General features: G+C 46.7%; 1 protein-coding gene across 1 annotated transcript in view; it reads left to right on the top strand.

The window, feature by feature from the left end:
• Positions 1-3117: 3117 nt before the first annotated feature.
• ABR (ABR activator of RhoGEF and GTPase) overlaps positions 3118-26973 on the top strand; it is a gene marked incomplete at both ends in the record, with an annotated part of 223971 nt that continues 200115 nt past the window's right edge. Inside the window, one exon of the mRNA XM_080713682.1 lies at positions 3118-3517. The remainder of the gene's footprint in view (positions 3518-26973) is intronic.

Raw genomic sequence — 26973 nt, 5'->3', positions numbered from 1 at the left:
CCGGCTTTCATTCATTTTTATTATTGTTTTCTTGTACTGGGGATTGAACTCTGGACCATTCTACCACTGAGCTGCACCTGCAACCTTTTTGTTTTGAAATAGGGACTAGCTAAACTACAGTGCACCAGCCTGGAACCTGCGATCCTCCTGTCCCAGGCTTCTGAGCAGGTGTGCACCATCACTCCCAACTCATGCATTCACATTTTTTTTTTCTTCAACAATAATCACCTCTGCATCATACTCTGTAAGAAGCAGAGGCAGGATACAAAAAGCAGGAAAGACATAATCTCTGCCCTTGTGCAGCTCTAAAAGTAGGGGGGAAAAGGTGCCAGTAATGACTATAATAAAGCAGAAGGGAGAGTAAAGAAAGATAAAGGCAGCACAGGGTCCAGTGGTGTTACAAATGAGGAGGTGCACAGGCTTCTCAGAGACAGAGGTCCCCAGGCTGTAGGGATTTCTATATGTATGTAGAGGAAAAACAGGTGCACCCAGAAGAGGAAAAGGGCACATAGAAAGTCAGGTAGCCAAGCAGGCACGGTGGCACACGCCTGTAATTCCAGTACTTGGGAGGCTGAGACTGGAGAATCACAGGTTCAAAGCCAGCCTCAGCAACTTAAGGAGACCCTCGGCAACTTAGTGAAAACCTGTTTCAAAACAAAAAAATTTAAAAAGGGCTGGGGATGTGTAGCTCAGATGTGCATAGAACCCCTGGGTTCCACCCCCAGTACAGAAAGCAAGCCAGCCAGGTAAACAGTGCTGTTAGTAAGGCTAAAAGTATAGGAGGAAGACAGAGAGGTGGGCAGAGACCAAACTTGGTAAGAACTCCTGTGTCACGCAAAGGAGTCTGAACTTCACTCTGGGTGACAGAGACTAAATGATTTTGAGCAAAAGCATCGGTGCTATCTCACTTGTGGTTAAGAAACATCTTCCTTGTAGCCTTTTGGGATGAGCAGAAAGGAATGGAGAAGTGGGAGCAGAGTGGCAGAGTGGCTGTGCCCATGACTCAGGTGAGAGGTGAGGCAGGTGGCTGGAAAGAAGTCCCCAGGGTGCGCTGCAGGGAGGAGGAACTGCAACTGCCAAGTCACTCTGAGTAGCAGTTTCCTTGGTGTGTGTGTGTGGGGGGGGGGGCACTGGGGATGAAACCCAGGGGCATTCTACTTCCGAGCTACACCCCCAGCCCTATTTTATTTTTATTTTGAAACAGGGTCTCACTAGGTTGATGGAAGTCATACAACATGCTAAGGTTGTCCTGCGACCCTCTTGTCTCAGCCTCCCAAATACTGGGATTACAAATGTGTGCCGCTGCGCCCGGCATTCCATACTCCTTATCTTTTTTTTTTTTTTTTGTGGTACTGGGGTTCCTGGAAACCCTTCTACTCCGGGCTACACTCCCAGACCTATATTTATACTTTTTTTTATTTGGAAACAGGGTCTTTTAAAACCAGAGAGGCTGGCTTTGAACCTGCGTGATCCTCCTGTCTCTGCCTCCCAAGCGCGGGGATTACAAGCGTGAGCCACCACGCCCGGCACACACTCCTTATCTTTGAAGAAACCAGAAAATGGGATAACTTATTAGGGCTTCTCTTGGCAGGAGGTGGACCTCACCCAGAACCTCCCCCCAGGAAGGGAGGGGAGAGAGCAGGGCGGGCAGTCTCCACGCAGTGCCCTTTCTTCTTTGGGGGACTGTCTGAGGCCATAAAGAAGAGGTGGAGTGGCCAGGCCTCCGCTGGGTCTCACCAGTCCCGGGGGCCTCCAGGCAGAACCGCGTGGAGCTACCGCCCTTGCACACTTCTCCCCCGGAGAAGTTCCAGCCCGCAGTAGGGAGGGCATTTTTAAAAGGATTCAAAGCCTGAAAGCCTGGCATGGTGGCGCACACTTGTAATCCCAGCATTCTGGAGGTTGAGACCGGAGGATCGTGGTTCGAAGACAGTCTCAGCTACTTAGTGAGGCCCCTTGCAACTTAGTACGACCCTGTTTCAAAATAAAGAATTAAAAGGGGGGGGGGCAGGGGATGTATCTCTGAGGTAGAATGCCCCTGGGTTCCATCCCCAGATCCCCAGACCCGCAAAAAAAAAAAAAAAAAAAAAAAAAAAAAGGATTCAAAATCCAGAGCGGGGCATGGAGGCGCACACTTGTAATCCCAGCATTTGGGAGGCTGAGACAGGAGGATCTCGGTTCAAGGACAGCCTCAGCTACTACTTAGTGAGGACCTTTGCAATTTAGTGAGACCCTGTTTCCAAATAAAGAATACAAAATAGGGATGGGGGTGTAGCTCGGAGGTAGAATTGCCCTGGGTTCCATTCCCAGTACTGCAAAATAAATAAGTAAATAAATAAATGGGTTCAAAACCCAAAGTTTGATCCCCAGTTTTGGATGAAGCTGCTGTGTGAGCTTGGGCCAGTTAGCAGAGGCGCTCCTTAATTCCCCGCGCGAGCAACGCGGGGGACCTGCAGAGCGCGGCCTCGGCCTTCCCCGCTCTCCCGCGGCTCTCCCCGGCGGGTCCCGGGAGCCGCGGCCCCGGCGGCGCCCCGCGCGCGCCCGACCCGGGCTCCCGCCTCGCGGGCGCGCGCTCAGGCCGGGCGGGGCTGCGGCACCCGCGGCCTCCCCGCCGCGCGCCCGGGGCCGGGCCCCGCGGAGGTGCCCGCGCCCGCCCCGCGCGGCGGCCGCTGACGTCAGGGGCGAAGCCCTGCCGAGGGAGGAAAGGGCGCGGGCGGCCGGGACGCGGGCGCCGGCGGCATGTGGGACCCGCGGGAGTTCGAGCGCCACTGGAAGGCCGAGTTCCCGGGGGCGGAGGCGCCGGCCATGCGGCTGGAGTCGGCGCGGGACGTGGAGCGCGAGCTGCAGCGCTGCAGGCGCAACCTGAGGCGGCTGCAACAGGTGCTGGCCGAGGAGAAGTTCAAAGTCGCGTACCTGCAGGCCGCCCTGGCCGCGGCCCAGCCCCCCGGGCCGCCCGAGGCGGGGGGCGCGGTCCGCAGCCTGACGGCCGCCGTGCACCGGCAGCTGCTGCAGCCGCGCCTCCTCGTCGGGCCCGGGGAGGGCGGCGGCGCGCCCGCGGGGGAGCGGGGCCCCGAGGGGCAGGGGCCGGACGCCGCGGACGCCCACCGCGGGGCCGACGGCGGGGACCACGACTTGGAGCTCGTGGAGTTGAACGAGAAGTTCGTGCTCGGCCACTTGCTCGTGCCCTCCTGCCGGCTGGGCACCCGCGATGGGGCCGAGAGGCCGACGCGGGCGTGCAGCCCCCACCGCTGGGTGCACCTGATCCCCCGGGGCCGGCGGCCGCCGCGCGGGAGCCGCGATCTGGAGCAGCTGGAGGCCGGGGACGGGGACGGGGACGGGCGCGCCCCGCTCCTGGCCGAGGACGAGCCTCCCAGGCGCGGGATCCGCGAGCACTTCCCTCACTGGGGGCGCAAGAGGTTCCTGCGGGTGCCGGAGAGGGACTCGCCGGGTCACAGCTCGCCGGAGAGAGGCAGTGACTGCAGCCACAACAGCTCGGACCACGAGGACGGCTCCTCTGCAGGTAGGCGCTCCGCGGGCTGGCTCTTCACTGGCGCACCCCCCCCCCCAGGACCCCCGCACTGCAGACCTCGGTGGTCCTCTTTAACCCCAGGCACCTGGGAAGAAGGGGGACGATTTGTCTGTTTTACCTTGAAGCCGTTTGTGGAACTTTAAAAAAGATAGTGCAGAGTGAATTTGGGGCCTGGGCAAGTTTGTGAAAATAAACACGACGGTGTTGGCAGGAGGTGACGGGATGGTGGGCTTGCTGGGACCAGGAGGGACCTCACTCTGGGCCTTCCTTTCTATTGCAGTGTCACCCACTGGCCCCTCCAGCCTACCCACTACAAGTCCTCCAGATTTTTTCTTTTTTCTTTTTTTTTTGGTGGTGGTACTGGGGATGGAACCCAGGGGTGTTCTGCCTCTGAGTTACACTCTCAGCTCTAGTTTATTTATTTAATTAAATTAATTAATTAATTAATTTTTCCGTACTGGGAATGGAACCCAGGGGCGTTCGACCACCGAGCCACACCCCCAGCCCTATTTTAAAAAATTTATTTATTCTTTATTTTGAAACAGGGTCTCACTGAGTTGCAAAGTAGCTGAGGCTGTCCATGAACCTTGATCCTCCTGTGTCAGCCTCCTGAATGCTGGGATTACAGGCGTGCTCCATCATACCCAGCTTCTAGTTTATTTTTTATTCTGAAACAGGGGCTTACTCAGTTGCTGAGAGCCTTGCTAAGTTGTGCGGGCTGGTCTTGTGCCTGTGATCCTCCTGTCTCAATCCAAGTACTGGGAATTACAAGGATTACAGGCATGTGCCATTATGCTTGGCTTCTCCGGATTCTTTTGCAGCATTCTGATAGTATCCTATACACAAACCCCAGTGGCTCCCCACACCATCTTAACTTATATCTTCAGCCTGTGTCTAGTGCCGGGGCCAAATTCACTCCAGAAAGGGTACATAAGGCTCACTACTTTTCCTTTGCTGCCTTTCCCCCTTCTTAGAAGGCTGCTCTGGGTCTGTCAGCCTCCATAAAGCCTGGAAGCCTGAGAGGAGGGGAAGACTTAGAATTATATAGTTTTTAGCTGGCCTGGTGCCCAGAGATGCTGTCTTGTCTGGTGACTTCACTTGATAAAGGAGGAAACTGAAGCCCAGAGATGAAGTCTTATCCAGGTGAGCTGAGACCTTTGCCAGGGCCTGTTGTCTTTTGTGGTTTCCCCTCACATCTGCCCTCTCTTCTGAGGACAGATCCTGGTCTTAGTCATCTTTGAATCCCTTGCAGAGGTCCACATGGTGCTCAGTAAATATTGGCTGAATAAATGGATGCTTGTGTTGAATTGAATAGCTACCGCACTTTTCATAGGTCAGGGAGCAGAAATGAGGTAAGGAGTAAAGATGGGGACGTGGGGTTGACATGTGACTGCCCTTTGCTGCATTTGGGGACGATCGGAGGATGACCAGGGTCCTCTCGGCCATCTGAAAAAGCATACATCAATGTCTTGTTGGGTCAGGCTGCAGCCAGGAACTTAAGAATTTAAGATGTCTTTCTGCTCAGTGAAGGAAAAAAAAAAAAAAAAGAAAAAGAAATTACCGATACTGGGATTGTTCCAAAATCTCCATTATTAGATCTTATCTATGTGAGTTTGAATTTGAATGAGAAACTGCCCATTTTGCTAAAAGCACATTTGGAAGGTCTAGCAAGTCATCTGTTTTGATCAATTACACTTATTCATTAGCAGAGATTGGCTGCTATTCCCATAGGTAATGCATTTGCCATCAGTGCTGGTAACACTTTTTATGTGCCCCCTTAACTCAAAGCAAGAATCTAAAGATTTCCCTCTAGTGCTTCAGAGCTGGCTCCTGTCCTATCTCCCCCAAGGTCTACATCAATCACTGTCAGGTGAACCCAGTGCACTGAATTTTCCTCCAGGAGTGATCTTTCATCTTGTGAATGGTCTCCTTTTCCTTGAAGATCATTATAGCACATATGGCACCTTAATGCAAATTAAAGACCAACAGGGAGCTGGAGGTGCAGCTCAGTGATAGTGTTTGCCTAGCATGTGCAAGGTTCTGGGTTCAGTCCCCAGCATAGGAAAGAAAGAAGGAGGGAGGGAAGAAGGAGAGAACAACAAAAGTTGTCCACTTTTGCTGGGCATGGTGGCACATGCTTGTAATCCCAGTACTTGGCAGGCTGAGACAGGAGGATCACAGGTTTGCAGCCAGCCTCAGCTACTTAGTGGTTCCCTCTGCAACTTAGTGAGAACTTGTTTCAAAATAAAGTATAAAAAATGGGGCTTGGAGTATAGCTTGGAGGTAGAATGCCCCTGGCTTCAATCTCCAATACTGAAAGAAAAAAAAAAAAGTTGTTCACTCTGGGTAGACCAATGATAAAAAGTTTCTCCTTCCTCTGGGCTAAAGAGGTTAGCCAGAGCACATGTCTTGCACCCATGGCTTTGACTAGTGGTACCACTACTCATGGGTTTGACAAGTGGCTGTATTTCAGACCCCATTCTTGTGTAGGGAACCCCTGGGTGGCTGCATGTGGAGGCCCTGCCTCCTGTCTCCAAAACCTCCTCAGTGAGGGTATGCACAAGGACACAAACTAGAAGCGCCTTCAGACGCTTGGAGAGGAGAGCCTGATGTGAGGGCAGGGCTCCTGCGCTGCGGACGACAGCGGCTGAAGTGAGTGGCGGACCATGGAAGCAGCGAGGTCTTCGTCCGCCACCTTGGCCTTCCCTGCTTTACTTTTCTCCCTGGCATTTATCAAATCACCACCTCACATACTATGATTTTACATGTGGGTCTGATTCACACTCTGGTAAAATTCGAGCAGAAGGAGGGAAGAGATGTTTGTCTCTTTCATTCACTGGCATAACCCAAAAGCCTAGAAAAGTGTCTGACATCTTTTTGCTGAGTGGTATGTTAAAGGGATGGAATAGAATAGAAAAACATCAGGATTGGGAGTGTAGCTCAGTGGTAAAGGGCCTGCCTAGCAGGAACACCCTGGGTTCAGTCCCTAGTGCCAAAAAAGACGAAACATCAGAGGGCATTGCACACAGTAATGGTGAATATTATTCTTTTTTTCAGTACTGGAGATGGAACCCAGGGGCAGTCAACCTCTGAGCTACACCCCCATCCCTATGTTTTAAAATCTTTTTTATTTTTTATTTTGAAACAGGGTCTCACTAAGTTACAGAGGGCCTCACTAAGTAGCTGAGGCCAGCTGCAAACCTGCAATTCTCCTGTCTCAGCCTCCCAACTACTGGGATTACAGAGTGTGCTATCATGCCTGGTTAAGAAACAACTTTCTAATGGGTAATTATTGTTAAATTCTGAAATGAGAGACTAAGGAATGTTATTCAGAAACTCAGCAACATTCAGCCGGGCACAATGGTGGACACCCATAATCCTAGTTTCTTGAAAGACCGAGGCAGGAGGATCGCAAATTTGAGGCCAGGCTTGACAATTTAGAGTGATCCTGTCTCAAAATAAAATACAAAAAAGGGCTGGGTTTGTAGCTCAGTGGTGGAGAGCCCTTGGGTCTGATCTCCAATACCAAAAAGAGAGACAGGCAGAGAGTCTAGAACCAGAAGAAAATCTTAAGAGTTAACATACTCCTTGCCCTTCCCCAGACAGGTGAGGACCCTAGACCCTGAAAGTAGCCTAAAGTTTACATGCTCAGGACCCCCATGGTGGAGCTCAGGAGTCAGATCTAAGCTCTTTCCATTGTATTCTGCAGCCCCTTCTTCCCTGGAACTTTCAGCAAACACCAAAGCTTCAAGTCCTGTTAGTCATAGTGATGGGAGCAGCGCACCGACTCTCATAGCCGTGCAGCCATTTCAGCAGGTAGAAGTGATCAGTCCCATTTTATAGGTGCTGATGCAGATGCTTTACTTTCCAGAGCCCCACAGTCAGCACGTGGTCAAGTAGCATCTAAATGTGGGTTAGTCTACAAAGCTGGCACTTGTTACGTCACACTGAAATGCTGTCCTGGGCCAGCTGGAGCCTGCCAGATTTATCTACTCAGAAAGCCCTGCCATTGGATTGTGCCAGGTTGCTAATGGAGATGTTGTATGTTTAATCTTCCTGGGAAATGCATTTTCTAGTAGGTACTCATGTTACCTAGGTCATTTGTAACCTGATGGGTATTTTCTCCTTCCTGTCAGTGACCAACGAGATTGTGGCATCAGGAAAAAATTCCCTGTGTTCAGTGGATGTGTCTGAATAACTTAATTCAAAGTATTGAATTTTTTAGCCTTAGCTATGATGGAATAACTTTTCCCAGTCTCTGTTATGGAGAGATTTAAAAGTGATTTGAAATGCTTGAGTTGGTGGTTTTCTGTGGCTGTTTGGTAACTGAAGTGGACACTTTGTCACTGTTGGCTCTCTCCAGTGCTTCCCTTCTCCTCTTACTCCACTGCTCCTCGAAGCACTTCACCTGCCAGCCAGAGGGTGGTGGGTGGGTTTGTTTAACATGCCGTTCTCTTATATAAGTAGTCAGTACAACCGAGCCTGAAAATGCTTCTGTTCTTCTCATCTGGTTTTCTTCTAGTTTGTTTTTCTTTCGTTTGTTTTTTTCTCCATATTTAGCTCTGGATCTTTCTGTTTTAAAGACAGGATTTTCAGCTGGGCAAGGTGACATATAATACTAGTACTTGGGAGGTTGAGGCAGGAGGATCGAAAGACTGAGACCAGCTTCAGCAATTTAGCAAGATCCTTTCTTTCTTTCTTTCTTTCTTTCTTTCTTTCTTTCTTTCTTTCTTTCTTGCGGTACTAGAGATGGAACCCTGGGGCATTCTAGCTCCGAGCTTCACCCCCAGCCCTATTTTTTATTCTTTATTTTGAAACAGGGTCTCACTGAGTTGTAGAGGGCCTCACTAAGTATTAGCTGAGAGCTGGGCGTGGTGGCACATGCTTGTAATCCCCACGCTTGGGAGGTGGAGACAGGAGGATTGGGCAGGTTTGAAGCCAGCCTTGCTGGCTTAAGAGACCCTGTTTCGGTCAGGCCAGTGTCAGGGCCAGCGTGGCCGGGATCGGAGCCTGCTATGAGGCAAGGCCGGTGCTGGGGCCTCTGAGGCCGGGATCAGAGCCTGCTGAGGGATTAGGCCGGTGCTGGGGCCAGTGGCCGGCATTGGAGCCTTCTGTGAGGCAAGGCCATTATTGAGGTCTCCGAGGCCGGGATCGGAGCCTGCCGAGGGGTTAGGCCGGTGCTGGGGCCAGCAAGGCCAGGATCGGAGCCTGCTGCGAGGCAAGACCAATGCTGGGGCCTCCGAGGCTGGGATCAGAGCCTGCTGAGGGGTTAGGCTGGTGCCGGGACCACTGGCCGGCATCGGAGCCTTCCGTGAGGCAAGGCCGCTACTGAGGCTCCGAGGCCTGGATCGGAGCCTGCCAAGGGTTTAGGCTGATGCCGAGGCCATTGGCTAACATCGGAGCCTGCCGTGAGGAAGGCCGGTACTGGGGCCTCCAAGGCCGGGATCAGAGCCAGCTGAGGGGTTAGGCCAGTGTTGGGGCCAGTGAGGCCAGAACCAGGGCCTTCTGTGAGGCAAGGCCGCTGCTTGAGCCAGCGAGGTCTGGATCAGTCCACCGGGTAGTCAGGCCACAACTGGGGCCGTCAAGAGTGGGATCGGTATTTGCAACGTGGCATGCACAGAGAAATATCGCAGAAAATTAAAACCAGATGCTTCCCCTAATCAGCAATAAATAGGAGGAAACAGGAAACAGGAAGTGGTCAAGCTACAGAAAGGGCCCTATAGTGAAACAATTAATGTGACCAATCAGAGGGTATGGAATAGGGGAGGATGGAACCTCTTTAAAATGCAGGAGGTAAATAAACACATGTATCAAAGTTAATCACCAAACAAGCATGGGATCGAGGGAGGGGGAGGGAATGGGATGGGGACTGGATGAGGGCTAATTGGATGATGTGTGCTTGTATATCCTCTCAAGTCTTATATTCCAATGTGATGTATGATTACAATGCACCAATAAAAATAAATTTAAAAAAAAAGATACAGTGTAGGCCTGGACTCAAAAAAAAAAAAAAAAAAAAGAGACACTGTTTCCAAATAAAAGTATAAAATAGGTCTGGGAGTGTAGCCCGGAGGTAGAAGGGTTTCCAGGAACCCCAGTACCACCAAAAAAAAAAAAAAAAAAAATAATTGGCTGAGGCTGTCCATGAACCATGATCCTCCTGCCTCAGCTTCCCAAATGCTGGGATTACAAGTGTGTTCCACCACGCCCAGCAAGATCCTGTTTCAAAATAAAAAATAAAATCAAGCTGGGGGTGTGACTCAGAGGTAGAACACCACTGAGTTCAATCCCCAGTAACACACACACACACACACACACACACACACACGACACATACACATACATGCACACGCACACACACCACACACACACACACACACACACACACACACACACACACACACACACTCAGGATCTTTATACTTTTTCCTGGCTTTGAAATAAGGGTATATGATTAGGTCCAGTGGTGCATACCTGTAATCCCAGTATTTGAGAGGCTGAGACAGGCAGATTGCAGGTTTGAGGCCAGCCTGAGCAAATTAGCAAGGCCCTCCACAATTTAGTAAGATCTGTTTCAAAATTAAAAATGAAAAGGGCTGGGAGGGTAGCTCAGAGGTAGAATGCCCCTGAGTTAAACCCCCAGTACCACAAAAATTAAAAGAAAGAAAGAAGAGAAAAGAAAGGAGGAAAAAGAAAGAGAAAAACTGGTACAAATACTTTCTTCCAAAGTGGTCACCACCACAGCAAAGTGAGGCTACTAATCTTTTCAGTGTCATTTTTTCAGTGTCATGATTCTTATATTGCATGAGTTACTGACATTCTCTAAACCTCACTTTCTTGTCTGAAAATGAGGATGAAAATGATAGGACTATTGTATAGATTTATTGTGAAGCCTAATAGGATAATATGCAGAAAGTACTTAGCACAGGGCAGGGAATGTGGTGTTTAATAGATCTTCAGTGGTGCTGGGTTTTTTTTGTTTTGTTTTGTGTACTGGGGGTGGAACCCAGAGGCTTTCTACCTCTGGGCTATATACCCCAGACCTATTTTATATTTTATTTGGAAACAGGGTCTCACTAAGTTGCTGAGAGCCTCACTAAGTAGCTGAGGCTGGCTTCAAACCTGTGCGATCCTCTTGTCTCAGACTTCCAAGTGTGGGGATTACAAGCGTGCGCCACCACGCCGGGCTAATGGTGCTGTTATTGTAACTTTTTTTGTGGTACTAGGGATGTAACCCAGGGGCATTCTAACTCTGAGCTAGCTTGCTTGCTTGCTTTCTTTCTTTCTTTCTTTCTTTCTTTCTTTCTTTCTTTCTTTCTTGTCTGGGGATGGAACCCGGGGGCATTCAACCTCTGAGCTACACGTACCCCTGCCCTATTTTTATTCTTTATTTTGAAACCGGGTCTCACTGAGTTGCAGAGGGCCTAAGTAGCTGAGGCTGGCCGCAAACCTCAGTCCTCCGGTCTCAGCCTCCCAAATGCTGGGATTACAAGTGTGCGCCATCATGCAGGGCTTATTCTTTATTTTGAAACAGGGTCTCACTGAGTTGCAAAGGGCTTCACTAAGTAGCTGAGGCTGTCCTGGAACCACAATTCTCCTGTCTCAGCCTCCCAGATGCTAAAATTACAATGTTATTGTAACTTTCAAAGTCCAAGAGTTTTCAGTTGGTTGACCCAGGCTATGGCTCACACCTGCATCTCTTCACAAAATGAAGCTCCCCAAATCTTTCTGTTTGCCATTTTCTCTCCTTTCTTACTTGGTCCAGACGTGCTTCATTCCTTCAGAGGGAGACCAGCCTTCATGGTCCTTTGTGGCACCTCATCCTTTCCCAGTAAAACCTTCTTTTCCCCAATTGGCTCCTTAGTTTCTACTCTCTAGCTACTTGCTTTCAGCTAACGCTCTTTCCCAGCAGTCTTTTCCTGTGTTCCTTCTGGCCTTTGAGAGGGGAAGGCATCTTTCCCAGTCCCAAAGCCACTACTACTGTTCCTCCTCCTCCTCCTCCTCCTCCTCCTCCTCCTCCTCCTCCTCCTCCTCCTCTTCCTCTTCCTCCTCCTCCTCTTCCTCCTCCTCCTCTTCCTCTTCCTCCTCCTCCTCTTCCTCCTCCTCCTCCTTTCTCTTCTGTACTGGGGATTAAACTCAGGGGTGTTGTACCTCAGAGCTACACCCCAAGCCCTAATTTTATTTGAAACAAGGTTTCACTAAGTTGCTTAGGACCTCGCTAAATTACTGAGTGTGTCCTCAAACCTGCAATCCTCCTGTCTCAGCCTCTCAAGTACTGAGATTACAGGTGTATATCACCACACACAGCTCTAATACTTCTTTTAAGGACTGAGTTTTCCATGGAACCTTGTATTGGTTAAGATATGGGTTTGTGCTGGGTGTGGTGGTACATGCTTGTATTGGCAGGCTGAGACAGAAGGATCACAGAGTTGAGGCCAGCCTCAGCTACTTAGTGAGGCCCTCCGCAATTTAGTGAGAGTGTGTTTCAAAATAAAGAATAAAAAATGGCTTGGGGTATAGCTCTGTGGTAGGATGCCTCTGGGTTCAACCTCTGCTAACACACACACACACACACACACACACACACACACACACACAATATATATATATATATATATATATATATATATATATATATATATATACTGTATATGCTAAACAAACAAAAAGTGGTTTAAGTTGGGCGTGGTGGTGCGTGCTTGTAATCCCAGCATTTGGGAGGCAGAGACAGGAGGATTGCGGTTCATGGCCAGCCTCAGATACTTAGTGAGACCTAGTTTCAAAATAAAGAATAAAAAATAGGACAGGGAGTGTAGCTTGGAGGTCGAATGCCCCTGGATTTCATCCCCAGACCTGCAAAAAAAAAGTGGTTTAAACAAGATAGGTATTTGTTTATCTCTCGTGTTAAAGAATTCCAGAAGTAATTAGTTCAGCGAGAATGCGGAGACTCTCTGGAAAAAAAAATTATCACCATGAATTCAGGTTTTATTGATCTTTCTGCTTTTCTGGCCTCAAGGTTGCCTCGTGGCCCAATATAGCTCCTGGAGATATAGCCATCATGATTGTTTCAGACAGGAATCAGAAGAGCATAAAGGTGAATGGCAGCTGTTGGTCCTCCTTTTGCAGCACTTTCCTGGAAGCCTCTCTAGATGATTTCTGTTTTTAATCTCATTAGCCACCTCTAGCCACAAGGGAGGCTGGGAAATATAGTATTTTATCTGGGCTTATGGCCACCTCAAGTAAAATGGAGCCTCTGTTTCAAGAAAAAAATGGAAGAATTGACATTGAGTAGGCAACTAGCAGCCTCTGGCACAAGCCATTTCCAACTACTCCAAGCCATCTTGTGGTCCCTAGAGTGAGCCCCATGCTGCACAATTGTCTTATTATTGTGCCATCTATTAATTCATTGACCCTGTGGACAAACAACAACAGGACCACTTCTCTGTGCAAGGCACGATGCCTTGGATGCATTTACTGTGATACATTGCTCTCAAACTAAGAGGGTCTCTGGCTCCTTGAGAGCAGGGACCATGGTTTGTGCTTCTCTCTCATACAGCAGCATCTTTCGCAGGCCCCGGCATACAGCGGGCACTTCATAAGTACCTGGTTGGCACTTTGGAGATTGGTATGAAGGTTTCTCAAAAGACAGAAATGGAGCCACCACATGACTCAGCCATACCACTCCTCAGTATCTTTCCAAAGGAACTGAAGTTAGAATACCAAAGTGATACAAGCATACCCATGTTTAAAGCAGCACAATTCACAATAGCCAAATTATGGAACCAACATAGGTGTCCATCAACAGATGAATGGATAAAGAAGATGTAGTATAAGCCGGGCGTGGTGGCACACACTTGTCATCCCAGTATTTAGGAGGCTGAGACAGGAGGATCTGGGTTCTCGGCCAGCCTCAGCTACTTAGGGAGGCCCTTTGCAACTCAGAAAGACTCTGTTTCAAAATAAAGAATAAAACTAGGGTTGTGGGTGTAGCCTGGAGGTTCCATCCCTAGTACTGCAAAAAGGAAGAAAGCAAGGAAGGAAGGGAGGAAGGGAGGGAGGGAGGGAGGAAGGGAGGGAGGGAGGGAGGGAGGGAGGGAGGAAGAAATGTAGTATATACACAAAATGGAATTTTACTCAGCCATAAAGAAGAACCATATTATGTCATTTGTAGGAAAACAGATGAGATCAGCCAGTCTCAGAAAATCAAGGGACATGTATTTTCTCTCATATGAGGAAGCTGAAGGAAAAATAGGAAGCAAAAGGACTTTAGTCAAATGAGGAGAGAAAACAGTAGAATAGTGGAAAGGCCAGGAGGGGAGGGGAGAACAAAGCTTAAGGAAGGGAATAGTTCAAATAAGGTTCTGTCCATTCAAGGTTTCGTCATCCATCTAACATGTGAGGAGGGAGGAAGGGGCAGGTGTATAGAGGAAATATACCATGTGCTGTGTGCATGCATGTTTGTATCATTTGAATATCACTATGTTGTATAATTACATTGTACCAATAAAACTATATAAAAATAAGCCAGGCATGTTGGTGCATATCTGTAACTCTAGTACTTAGGAGACTGAGACAGAAGGATCGCAGGTTCAAGACCAGCCTCAGCAACCTAGCAAAAACATGTTTCAAAATAAAAAACAAGCCAGGCATGGTGGTGCATGCTTATAATCCCAGTACCTGGGAAGCAGAGACTGGAAGGTCGCAAGTTTATGGCCAGCCTTAGCTACTTAACGAGACCCTGTTTCAAAATAAAAATAATAAAAAATAGGGCTAAGGGTGTAGCTCCTAGGTAGAATGTCCCTGGGTTCAATCCCCAGTACTGGGGGGGGGGGGGAGTATCTGGTTGATTTTAGAATAGTCATAAATGAGAAACTGTGGAACAAATTCTTTGCCCTGGTACTCTGCTAGAGACTCTGGTTATGTCAAATTTGTTTTGGGTTCTTTCTGGTTCTGAGGAACCCACAGCAAACAGGGTGGGTGTGGCTCATCTCTAAACACCAGGCTGCGTTCACAGTCACGCGGCTTGCGCAGGTGCTGGGCCAAGGGGCTGTTTTGGGCACTGGCCTCCGTTTGTGTACGATGCTAAAACTGCAAGCGGAGACTGCTGTGCCCGCCTGGCTTGCCTCGCTACTGCTTTGTGCGTGGCTGTATCTGTACCACACGAAACTCCTTGTTATCTCTGCACTGCGTAGCTGCAGAGAAAATTCTGCAGTCTCTCTGCAGTGAAAGTCGACTTCAGTTCCTGTGCTGTCTTCCTATTTGATCCTTACTATAGTCTGCCAGAGACAAGACTATCTGAAGGAGCTTGCCTGGAGCTCCTGTCACATCCTGCAACTGCTGAGCAGAAGATTGTCTTAAAAAGCTTATTGGCACAAAGGAGGGGAAGAACTAGCATATATTTAACACCTGCTATCTGCAAGGCGCTATGTGAAGTGCTGTACCTAACATTCTCCTGTTTAATATTCAGAACAGTCTCCTGAATGGAGACTACCATTCTCGTTTAGGATGAGGAAACTGAGGCTTTGGCTGGCTAACTGGCCAGCCCAGTATTGCTCAGTGCAAGCGGTAGGGTTATTATTCCCTCCAGTTTTTAAAATTAATTAACTATCATTACTGTTATTATTATTAGCAGTAGTAGTAGTACTGGGGATTGAGAACAGGGGCATTCTACTTCTGAGCTATACTCCCAGTCTTTTTATTTTATTTATTTTATTTTATTTTATTTTTGTGGTACTGGGGGTGGAACCCAGAGGCTTTCTACCTCTGGGCTATACTCCCAGCCCTATTTTATATTTTATTTTGAAACAGGGTCTCACTAAGTTGCTGAGAGCCTCACTAAGTAGCTGAGGCTGGCTTCGAACCTAGGCGATCCTCCTGTCTCAGCCTCCCAAGCGCGGGGATTACAAGCGTGCGCCACCACGCCCGGCTTATTTTTTGTTTTGAAACAGTCTTACTAGATTGCTAAGAATCTTGCTAGGTTGCTGAGGCTGGCCTCAAGCCTGTGATCCTCCTGTCTCCACCTTCCAACTACTAGGATTATAGCATGTGCCACCACACCCAGCTTCATTCATCATTTCTACCCTGAACTATAATTTTTATCTTATTGAGAGAGAATCCACATGTTATAAAATCCAACCCATGCTGGGTGTGGTGGTGCATGCTTGTAATCCTACTACTTGGGAGACAGGAGGGTCGAAGGTTCGTGGCCTGCCTCAGCTACTTAGTGAGGCCCTCCACAACTTAGTGAGGCCCTGTTCCAAAGTAAAGAATAAAATATAAGGCTGAGGGTGTAGTTCAGAATGCCCCCTGGGTTCAATTTCCTGTGCTGCAAAAAAAAAAATAAAAATAAAAATAAAAAAATATATATATATACATATATATTATAAAATCCACCCCTTTGAAGTATACAGTCATGAGCCAGGTTTGGTGGTACACCCCCACAATCCCAATACTTGAAAGGCTGGGGCTGGGGATGGAACCCAGGGGCATTCTACCTCTGAGCTACACCCCCAGCCCTATTTTTTATTCTTTACTTTGAAACAGGGTCTCACTGAGTTGGAAAGGGCCTCACTAAGTAGCTGAGGCTGTCTAGGAACTGTGATCCTCCTGTCTCAGCCCCCCAAATGCTGGGATTACTAGTGTGCTCCACCACGCCTGGCATTTATTTTTATTTTTATTTGCTTATTTTGTGTGTGTGTGGTTCTGGAGATGGAATCCAGGGGTTTTCTACCTCCAGGCTACACTCCCAGACCTATTTTATATTTTTATTTGAAAACAGGGTCTCACTAAGGTGCTGAGAGCCTCACTAAGTAGCTGAGGCTGGCTTTGAACCTGAGCGATCCTCCAGTCTCATCTCCCAAATACTAGGATTACAAGTGTGCACTACCATGCTCGCTTTGTTTTTATTTTGAAACAGGATCTTGCTAGGTTGCTAATAACCTCCCTAAGTTGCTGAAGCTGGCATCGAACCCTGTGATCCTCCTGGGTGCCACCACACCCAGCTTGTGAATGGAATTTTTAAGTGCAGGCTCCTCTACACAATGCCATTCCACTTCTAATTTGATATGTCCAGTGATTTAAAATAATATAAGCAAGCCGGGCTTGGTTGCACATGCCTATAATCCCAGTACTTGAGACAGGAGGATCACAGGGTGAGGCCAGACTTAGAAACTTTAGCAAGACCCTGTTTCAAAATAAAAAAAAAATTTAAAAAGGGCCTAGGGGCATGCTTGTAATCCTAGCACTTGAGAGGCTGAGACATAAGGATTGCAGGTTTGCAGACAGCCTCAGCTTAGTGGGCTCTCTGCCACTTAGACTTTTTTTTTCAAAATAAAGAATAAAATATAGGGCTGGGGTATATAGCTCAGTGGTAGAATGTCCCTGGGTTCAATCCCCAGTTCCACAAAAAGGTGGGGGCGGTCATAGGGTATAGCTTCGAGGTAGAATTCCCCTGAGTTCAAGTCCCAGTAACAAAAGTAAACAAATAAACCAGCATGGTGGTGCACCCTTGTAATCCCAACATTCAGGAGGTGGATACCGGAGGATTGTGGTTCGCGAACAGCCTCAGTTACTTAGTGAGGCCTTCTGCAACTTAGTGAGACCCTGTTTCACAATAAAGAATAAAATATAGAGCAGGGGTGCAGCTTGGAGGTTGAATGTCCCTGGGTTCCATCCCCAGACCCACAATAAATAATAAACAAACAAATAAATAAATAAATAAAATAACTGAAGCAGATACAGGGAACATCAGGGTTTGTATGGCTGAGACCTGTACAGAAAAGGAGAGGCGTTGGCCTCTTCAGTTGCTTCTCATCATGGGACCTCTGAGGCTAGGCCGTGGGGCCGCCTTCATTCCTCTGGGCCTCTTCCCACCCTGTATGTGCTTCCTACTTAGGACAGGAATTAAAATGTCTCAAGTTTAAGGTTCCATGAACACCTGGTTGGCAGGTGACAGACCTTGTTCTGGCCTATTTCTTGTCTCTGTAGTCCCAGACTGTCATAGTGCCAGGCACCTGGGGAGTGTTCAGTTAATGTTCCTAAGTATCTAGACATCCACTCATCACTTCTCCCTCTACAGTATCCGATTGTTCCACCTCTAGCCTTTCTCTTTCAGACAAATGGTTACTCTATGCTCCTGACTCAAACTTTGCACTTCCAGCTGGAATTCATCAGTAGCTCTCCGTCACCTACACAGAGCTCAGACTCAGATGTGCCAGGTCATCCGAAACTGTTCAGCCATCAATCTCCATTCCCATCACCCCATCCAGGCATGCATTTCAGGCTCCAGCATACTGAATAAAGAGGCTCCAGGTTACATACCACGCACGTGTGTTCCTCTCTGCACTTCCCTAGAATGCCCTCTCTATGTCGTCCATATGACAAGTTCCCATTCAGCCTCATGTCTCAGCTCTGAGGCTACGATGTCCTCTGTGGAGTCTTCCCTAGAAAGATCTGAGTGCTGAGTTTCAGTGAAGAGTGCATTTGGCTAAGTCAGGCACGATGGTACATGACTGTAACCCCAATACCTGGGAGTCTGAGACAGGAGGATCATAGGTTCCAACCCAGCTAGTAGAACTACCCCCCTTGGTTCAACTCCCTGTGTGTGTGTGTGTGTGTGTGTGTGTGTGTGTGTGTGTGTGTATGTGTACATATATACACATGTGTATGCATAACAGGGATATATCATACACACACTGCATTTGGCTGCAAATAACAGAACACTCCCTTCCACAATGGCTATGGTAAGCAGAATAATGGTTCCCAAAAAAGTGCACATCCTAATTCCTAGAATGAGTATATTATCTTACATGGCAAGGAGGACTGTGCAGATTAGATCAAATCAAGAACTTCGTTAGGGCAGTATTCTGGATTATCTGTGTGGACCCAGTATAATCCCAAGGATCTTTACAATGGGACGATGTGGAAGATGTCAGAGTGATGCAGTGTGAACAGGACTCAACTCACTGCTGCTGGCTTTGGAGATGAAGAAAGGGGCCACCACCAGAGAAATGCGGGTGGCCCCTAGAAGCTAGAAAGAGCAAGGAAACAGACGCCCCCCCCCCAAGGAACGTGGACCTGCCAGCAACAACTTGGGTTTACACTGGGTTTTAGCCCAGTGAGACCATTGTCAAAACTTCTTGTGTGTGTGTGTGTGTGTGTGTGTGTGTGTGTCGCGCGCGCACGTATGTGTGTGTGTGGTACTGGGGGTGTGGAACCTAGGGGCTTTTCTACCTTCAGACTATACTCCCAGACCTATTTATTTTATACTTTATTTGGAAACAGGGTCTCACTAAGTTGCTGAGAGCCTCACTCAGTATCTGAGGCTGGCTTTGAATCTGTGCGATCCTCCTGTCTCTGCCTCTCAAGCATGGGGATTACAAGCATGTGCCACCATGCCCAGCATTGTCAGACTTCTGATCTATAGAATTTGGAAGATAATTAATCGGAGCCAGGTATGGGGGCACATGTCTGTAATCCAAGTACTTGGGAGTCTGAGACAGGAGGATCGCAGGTTCAAAGCCAGCCTCAGCAACCTAACAAGGCCCTCCACAACTTAGTGATATCCTGTGTCAAAATAAAAATATAATAGAGCTGGGGATGTAGCTCAGAAGTAGAGTGCCCTTGGGTTCAATCCCCAGTACAACAACAACAACAAAAAGAAATGTCGAGCTGAACCTGATGGTGCATGCTTGTATTCCCAAGTACTTGGCAGGAGTGCATTTTAGTAAGCATTTTAGTAAGACAATCAACAGCCTAGTGAGACCTTGTTTCAAGACAGAAAATAGAATGTGCGGGTGCTCTGACTGCAACATCCGTTACCCCATTGATTGCCAGAGTTGATTTTGCTGATCTGGCTGGCTAGACAGGTGTCCCCTTCCTCCCTCACCACTCCTCCTGAAGCTTTGTGCTCACTGGTCGTCTTAGATGACCTTCTCCGAATAGAGGAGAACCATTCTTCAGTCAAGGGTATATGAGTAGCTGTGCTCCCCTGCAAAGAAGCTTTCAAAACAGAAAATAAAAAAGGGCTGCTAGTGTAGCTTGGAGGTAGAATGTCCTGGGTTTACTATCTAATACCACACACCACATACACATTATAATAATAATGGTGTTGTTTTAAACCAAGTTTGCTGTAATTTGTTAACAGCAGCAGCTGAAAACCACCACATTGGCTTAACCAGATAGGGGTTTGTTTTCCTTTTATAACCAGAGGAGGCCTGTGAGAGGGAGATTTTTTAAAATGTGCCGCATCACCAGGTGTGGGATGGTGTTTCAGGAAGGAAAAAAGGAGTCTAGTCAGATCATACTGACTTCCTGTCTCTGCTTTTAAAAGCTCTTCTGAGCTGAGCATGGTGCCACTGGCCTGTAATCCCAGTACTTAGGAGGCTGAGATGTGAGGATCACAGGTTTAATGGCAGCCTCAGCAATTTTTGCAACACTCTCGGTAACTTAGCAAGCCTAGGTTCAAAATAAATAAAAAGGGCTGGGGTGTAGCTTGGAGGTAGAGTGCCCCTGGTTTCAATCCATAGTACCAAAAATAGCTTTCCTGGAAGCCCTACCTAGCAACTAAAGCTTTCATGTAATTGGCCCAAACTGGGTCACATGGTCATCTTTAGCTACAAGGTGGGTGGGGAAGCAGGAGTTTGTTTGGTCTCTATTGTAAGGAACTTTAAGGGAGAAGAAACTGAATGACTGTTGGAAAATCAGCTCTACTATCCTTCCTTAAACTTAGCAAATTCATCCAGTTGAGTAATTACACAACTATGTTTAAATGGCTGGCCTCTTTGTCACTCCTGCTTCCCTGTGCTGTGTGTTGGAAGTAGACCAATTCTTTTAATTCTAGTATCCCTGACTCCAATACAATGCTGTCATACTATATTTATTAAACAAATAAAAGAATGATTGTACATTTTCAAGTGAGAATTTGTGAGATTTAGAAGATCTGGGCTTAGAGACCTATTGGAGTCTCTAAGCATTCAAAGACGTGTGTGTGTGTGTGTGTGTGTGTGTGTGTGTGTGTGTTATTGGGTGTTGAACCCAGGGACATTATATCTCCAAGCTACACCTCTAGCCCTATTTTTCTGTATTTTTTAAAATTTTGAAACAGGGTCTCACTAGGTTGATGAGAGAGGCTATGTTTGAACCTGTGATCCTCCTGTCTCATCCTCTCAAGTGTTGGGATTGCAAGTGTGTTACCACCACACCTGGCTTAAAGACCTTTTCTTTTCTTCCTCCTCCTCCTGCCCCTTCTCTTCTTCATCATCATCATCATCATCATCATCATCATCATCATCATCATCATCTTTGCCTTCATCTCTTTCTCCTCTGCTCTGGACCAGTAGGACCGATTGATAAGAAGCATGCCAGGGCAGTGCTCTCCAGAGCTATGATGCGTTTTCTTTATGAAGCCTTTCTCAAACTTCCCAATTTTCAGAGGTTTCAACATGCCCTTCTAGCTTACTACCATTCCACCTGCCCAGCAGTCAAGAATCCTGCCATTTTATGCTCCCCTTCCTGTTGGGAATGTGCTGTTTCCTGAAGATGGGCAATACAGACAAAGGCTAATTCTTCAAACCCGGACAAATAAGCCCTCCCCAACTAATGGAGACCTATGTTAATTGTTGGAACTGTAAACTAAATATTTTGGTCACCTTTGTTTTCTGGGAATATGACAGGTAGGATTCTGTTCCTGGCTGTCTTGAGATCTAATGCAATCATTGCTTTGTTCTGATCCATGAATATAGAAGGAAATGATGTGCCCAACTTCTGAATCACAGTATTTCATGCTGATGTGAGGTCCTTCAGAACTCTCTTTTCCCACTGGTACTGCAATGCACGATGCTCCAGATGGCGGCTTCTCTGTCAGCCTGTGTCCTGGAGGGAAAGGCAATGCAAAGGAGAGTTCCCAGTAATATGAGTGAGAAATAAACTATTGTTATTTTAAGCCACTGAAATGTTTGGTGCTATTTGTTACTGCAGCATTACTTACTTTATGACAGATACTGATACCTGATTTGCATTCACACAAAATAATGGCTCTTCTGAGCCTCAGAAAGTATTGTCAAGCCAGGTATGGTGGTACACACCTATAATCCAGTACTTGGGAAGTTGAGACAGGAGAATCGTAGGTTCAAGGCCAGCCACAGCAATTTAGTGAAACCCTCAGCAACTTAGCAATACCCTGTTTCAAAAAATAAAAACTAAAGCCGGGCGTGGTGGAGCACGCTTGTAATCCCCGCGCTTGGGAGGCAGAGACAGGAGGATCGCGCAGGTTCGAAGCCAGCCGCGCGCGCTGGCTTAGGAGACCCTGTTTCCAAACAAAAATGTAAAAGTAGGTCTGGGAGTGTAGCCCGGAGGTAGAAGGGCTTCCAGGAACCCCAGTACCACCAAAAAAAAAAAAAAAAAAAAAAACTAAAAAGGCTTGGGAGAGGAGGAGCTCAAGGTAGAATGTTTTGGGTTCAACTCTTAGAACAAAACAAACAAAAAAAGCCAGGCATGGTGGTGCATGCTTGTAATCACAACATTTGGGAGGTTGAGACCAGAGGATCACAGTTTGCAGACAGCTACTTAATGAGGCCCTCCGCAACTTAGTGAGACCCTGTTTCAAAATAAAGAATAAAATATAGGGCATGGGGTATAGCTCGGAGGTCGAATGCCCCTGGGTTCCATCCCCAGACCAGAGAGAGAGAGAGAGAGAGAGAGAGAAAGAGAGAGCGCGAGAGTGTTTTTATGCTTGTAATCCCAGTACTTGGGAGACTGAAACAGGAGGATCGCAGGTTCGAAGCCAGCCTCAACTACTTAGGCCTTCAGCAACTTATTGAGACCCTGTTTCAAACTAAAAAAATAATAAAAATAGGACTGGTTGTGGCTTGGAGGTAGAATTCTCCTGGATTTCATCCCCACTACCACAAACAAAACCTTTAAGTTGCCTTGTCACTAAGGACAAGTGGTTGACCATAGCTGTTTCTATGTATCATGAGAGATAAAAACAAGAGTGAACGTCAGTGTTAGAAATTCCACTGGATTTTTTTTTTTTTTTTTTTTTTTTTTTTTGGTACTGGGTGTGAAACCCAGGGGCTTTCTACCTCAGGGCTACACTCCAAGACCTATTTTATATTTTATATGGAAACAGGGTCTCACTAAGTTGTTGAAAGCCTTACCAAGTAGCTGAAGCTGGCTTTGAACCTGCGTGATACTCCTGTCTCAGCCTCCCAAGTGCAGGGATTACAAGCGTGCGCCACCACGCCCAGCTAATTTGTTCATTCTTGAGACCGGGTCTCACTGTGTTGCCTAGGTTGGTGTCCAACTTCTAGGCTCAAGTGAACCTCTTATATCAGTTTCCCAAGTAGCAGGGACCAGGGTGCATGCATTTTTTTTTTTTACTATTTCACTTCTGTGGTTTACAAGAAGGAATCATAAGATTTAATAGTAGATTAAACTGATGGGTAAGTTTTTTTTTTTCTTTCCCAAAGGATACAGAGCAAAAGCGGCAGAAAAAAGACATGCGTCAGGAGTCTCCAGACAGGCTCAGCACAGGTTTTCGGTATCCTGTCTGGCCTGTGGCCATCTAGGAGCACCCTCTTAGAGCGAACAGCAGAGATACATGGGATATCTCTGCCCAGAGCAATCTGTTGGAATCTCAAGATCTGAGGCTGTGTGTGTGTGTGTGTGTGTGTGTGTGTGTGTGTGTGTGTTACTGAGGATTGAACCTAGGGGGTGCTCTATCTCCAAGCTACACCCCCAGCCCTACTTTATTTTTTATTTTGAAACAGGGTCTCACTAAGTAGCAGAGGGCCCTGCTGAGTCGCTGAGATTGGATTCCAAACTGTGATGATTCTCCTGTCTCTGCCTCTCAAGTACTGGGATTACAGGTGCGCACCACCACACCCAGCTGATCTGAGACTTTTATGGAGGCTGGTCGCATAAACATATTGTGCTATGCAACCAGCTGTGGCAACCAAAAACAAGGACACCCAACCATGAGATGACACTAAATACACATCATCAGTTTTCCTCCCTCCCTTCCTCCTTCCTTCCTTGCTTCTTTCCTTGACTCACTACACCCACAGCCCTTTCTGTTTTTTATTTTGAGACAGGATCTCACCAAGTTGCCAAGGCTGGCCTCAAATTTGTGATCCTCCTGCTTTAGCCTCCTGAATAGCTGGAATTACAGGCATGTTCCACTGCATGTCATCAGTTGATGGTTGTCAAAGGGAAATGATGAGTCATTTCAGCAAGGCCCGTTGCTCCAGGTGCAAAATCACTAAATCACTAACACAGTGAAGGGACCCTAAAATTAAGAGCCCTGGAAACCTATTTTGTCCACGATGCCATTGATCTAGTAGTATATTAAGTTTACCTGTGAGAGTGGAAGGCCTAATTAGGTCCACTTGTCCAGCTCTCTGAGCAGTGTGATTTCCTCAGGGACCTCACACATTTGGAAGAGCATGAAGCTCAGGAAAACCCAGAAGTGCAGTGCAGTCCTCAAGGTCCTCAGAAATTGTAAACAAAGGTTGAAATCATCAATTTGTGATTTGGGGATAACTGACTATAATTGTATGGTTTTACTATGTTGAGTGTTTAGTAAAAGTATGTATTGTATGCATACTTTAACACTACAGTCTCATAACACTGTGTTATTATTCCCAGTCTATACTCATAAGTCCAAAGATGTTGAATCACTTGTCCAGAATCACATAGCTAATAAAGGACAGAATTGGAATTCTGGAAATCAAGTCTTTCTGGGGCCAGAATTGTTACTCTCCACTCCAGTTTAATACTAACTGGTAATCTTTTCAGACTACAGCTCCTCCTTTATTGTATCGTATTTATTTTTTCTATTTTTGTAGGATAGAACCCAGGGGCATCCTACCTCTGAGCTACATCCCCAGCCCTATTTTTTAGTCTTTGTTTTGAAACAGGGTCTCACTGAGTTGCAAAGGGCCTCACTAAGTAGCTGAGGCTGTCCTCAAGCTGTGATCCTCCTGTCTCAGCCTCCCAAATGCTGGGACTACAAGTGTGTACCACCATGTTCGGTTTTTTTTTTTCTTTTTTTTTTCTTTCTTTTTTTTTTTTGGTACTGGTGATTGACCCAGGGTCATTTTACCTCTGAGCTACACTCCGGCCCTATTTTATTTTAACAGAGTTTTGCTAAGTTGCTGAGGCTATTTCAAATCTGTGATCCTTCTGTCTTAGCCTCCCTAAGTACTGGGATTACAGGTATATGCCACCACACCCAGCATCCCTACTTCTAAAATAAGGTGATTGGATTAGATGATTTTTCCAGGCCTAAATTTTATGAACTCCACTAAATTGAGTGAATTGAGCTGGGACTGTGTCAAGTAGTACGAAGAGCCTGGCTTTGAATAGAAGGAACCTGGGTTCGTAGCCAGCCTGTGGCCCCTTCATTATTTTGTGCCCTCAACCAAATTACTTTACCCTTCTCTGTCTGCACTGTCTTAAGCACCGAGTGCTAACTGATTGTGCCACTGGAGCTACTTCACCTTTCTGAAAATAATATATATATGTACACACACACATACATATGTTGGCGGTACTGGAAATTGAACCCAGGAGCATTCTATCTCCAAGCTATACCTCCAGACCCATTTTTTAAAATTCTTTTATTTTGAAACAGGATCTCACTGAATTGCAGAGGGCCTCACTAAATAGCAGAGGCTGGCCGAAAACTTGCAATCCTCCTTTCTCAGCTTCCCAAGTACTGGGATTACAAATGTGCACCACCACACTTGGCTTTGAAAAACCTATTTTTTTTTTCTGTACCATAGGGATGATTATGCCTCACTTGGTGTTGTTGTTGTTTTTTTGTTTTGTTTTGTTTGTTTGTTTTTTGGTGGTACTGGGGTTCCTGGAAGCCCTTCTACCTCCGGGCTATACTCCCAGACCTATTTTATACTTTTTTATTTTTGGAAACAGGGTCTCTTAAGCCAACAGGGCTGGCTTCGAACCACGTGATCCTCCTGTCTCCGCCTCCCAAGCGCAGGGATTACAAGCGTGCGCCACCACACCCGGCTTCACTTGGTGTTGTAAAGATTAAATTTAATAATGTATAGGAAACAGGTAGCACAGTATCTGGCATAGTCTGCAGTGTGTAAATGCAAATAGCCATGGGTATTGGTGTGATGGTCCAGAGCATGCTGTCTAGGGCCATATTGCCCGGATTCAATCCCAGCTCTGGGGCTGGGGGTGTAGCTCAGTGGTAGATAACTGCCTAGCATGCTTGAGGTCTTGGGTTCAATTCCCAGTACTGTGACAAACTAAAAGACACGACTGGACATTTACTTTACATGGAAAAATTATTTGGAATAATAAAGCAGGATCTTTTTCTTAAGTAGCAATTTATACCGTATGGCTTCTTTTTCATGTTTCATCTAGGTTTTTAGAAGTGAAGTACAGTAAATTTGGCTCGTTAAGTTGTGAAGGCACTGGAATTACATGAACATATCTTAATTAAGGCAGGTTCTGTAAGCTTACATTGCTATTAGTAAAGTTATGCCTTCACAGCATTTCAGATGCTGTTGGACTTCATGTTCCCAACCTAGCTTGTCGAGGGCTGTAACTGTTTCCAAGTACCCCTTACATGGAAATCTGACTGTATAACAATATTTACTGTATGTAGAGTCCCTCAAGTTGCAGGGTTTAAGGAATCTGACAAAGCTAGTCATGGTGGCCAAAGCTTGTAATCCAAATATGTGGGAGGCTGAGACAGGAGGATCACAGGTTCAAGGACAGCCTCAGAAACTTACTGAGATCCTGTTCCCAAATAAAAAATAAATTTGGGCTGGTCATGTAAGCTCCAAGGTAGAATGGCCCTGGGTTCAGTTTCCAGCAACACACGCACAAAAAAAAATCTGAGTCACTAAGTTCATGTAGCTTTCCTGTACTGTTAAAATTTATTATAATAAAATGAAAGAAAGCTGGGCATGGTGGCACACACTTGTAATCTCAGTACTTGGGAGGCTGAGACAGGAGGGTTGCAGGTTCAAAGGTTCGACTACTTAGTGAGGCCTTCTGCAACTTAGATACTGTTTCAAAATAAAAAAAAAAAATAGGGCTGGGTGTGTAGCTTGAAGGTAGAATCCCCCAGGGTTTGATCACAAGTACCAGAGAGAGAGAGAGAGAGAGAGAGAGAGAGAGAGAGAGAGAGAGAGAGAGAGATGGAGGTATACTTCCTTATAACCTAGCTATAGGCCACTGCTTGAAAAGTTTGTACAGAATCCTGTCACAATAGAGGTCTACATAATAAAAATCATAGTTAATGTAAAAAAATAAAAAATCCCAGCTCTGACACTTAAATGCAATGTGACACTAAGTAAGATACTTAGCCTTTTTGTGCTTTGGTTTCTGTATCTGTGGACTGGCAGCGATAATATGATATCAGTGTCTCATTAAGTGGGCAAAGATTAAGTGAATCAATATATATAAAGCAC

This window comes from Muscardinus avellanarius (genome assembly GCF_963383645.1).
Source record: "Muscardinus avellanarius genome assembly, chromosome: 16".
Classification (NCBI taxonomy): domain Eukaryota; kingdom Metazoa; phylum Chordata; class Mammalia; order Rodentia; family Gliridae; genus Muscardinus; species Muscardinus avellanarius.
This window is presented reverse-complemented; position numbering and strand designations above follow the sequence as displayed.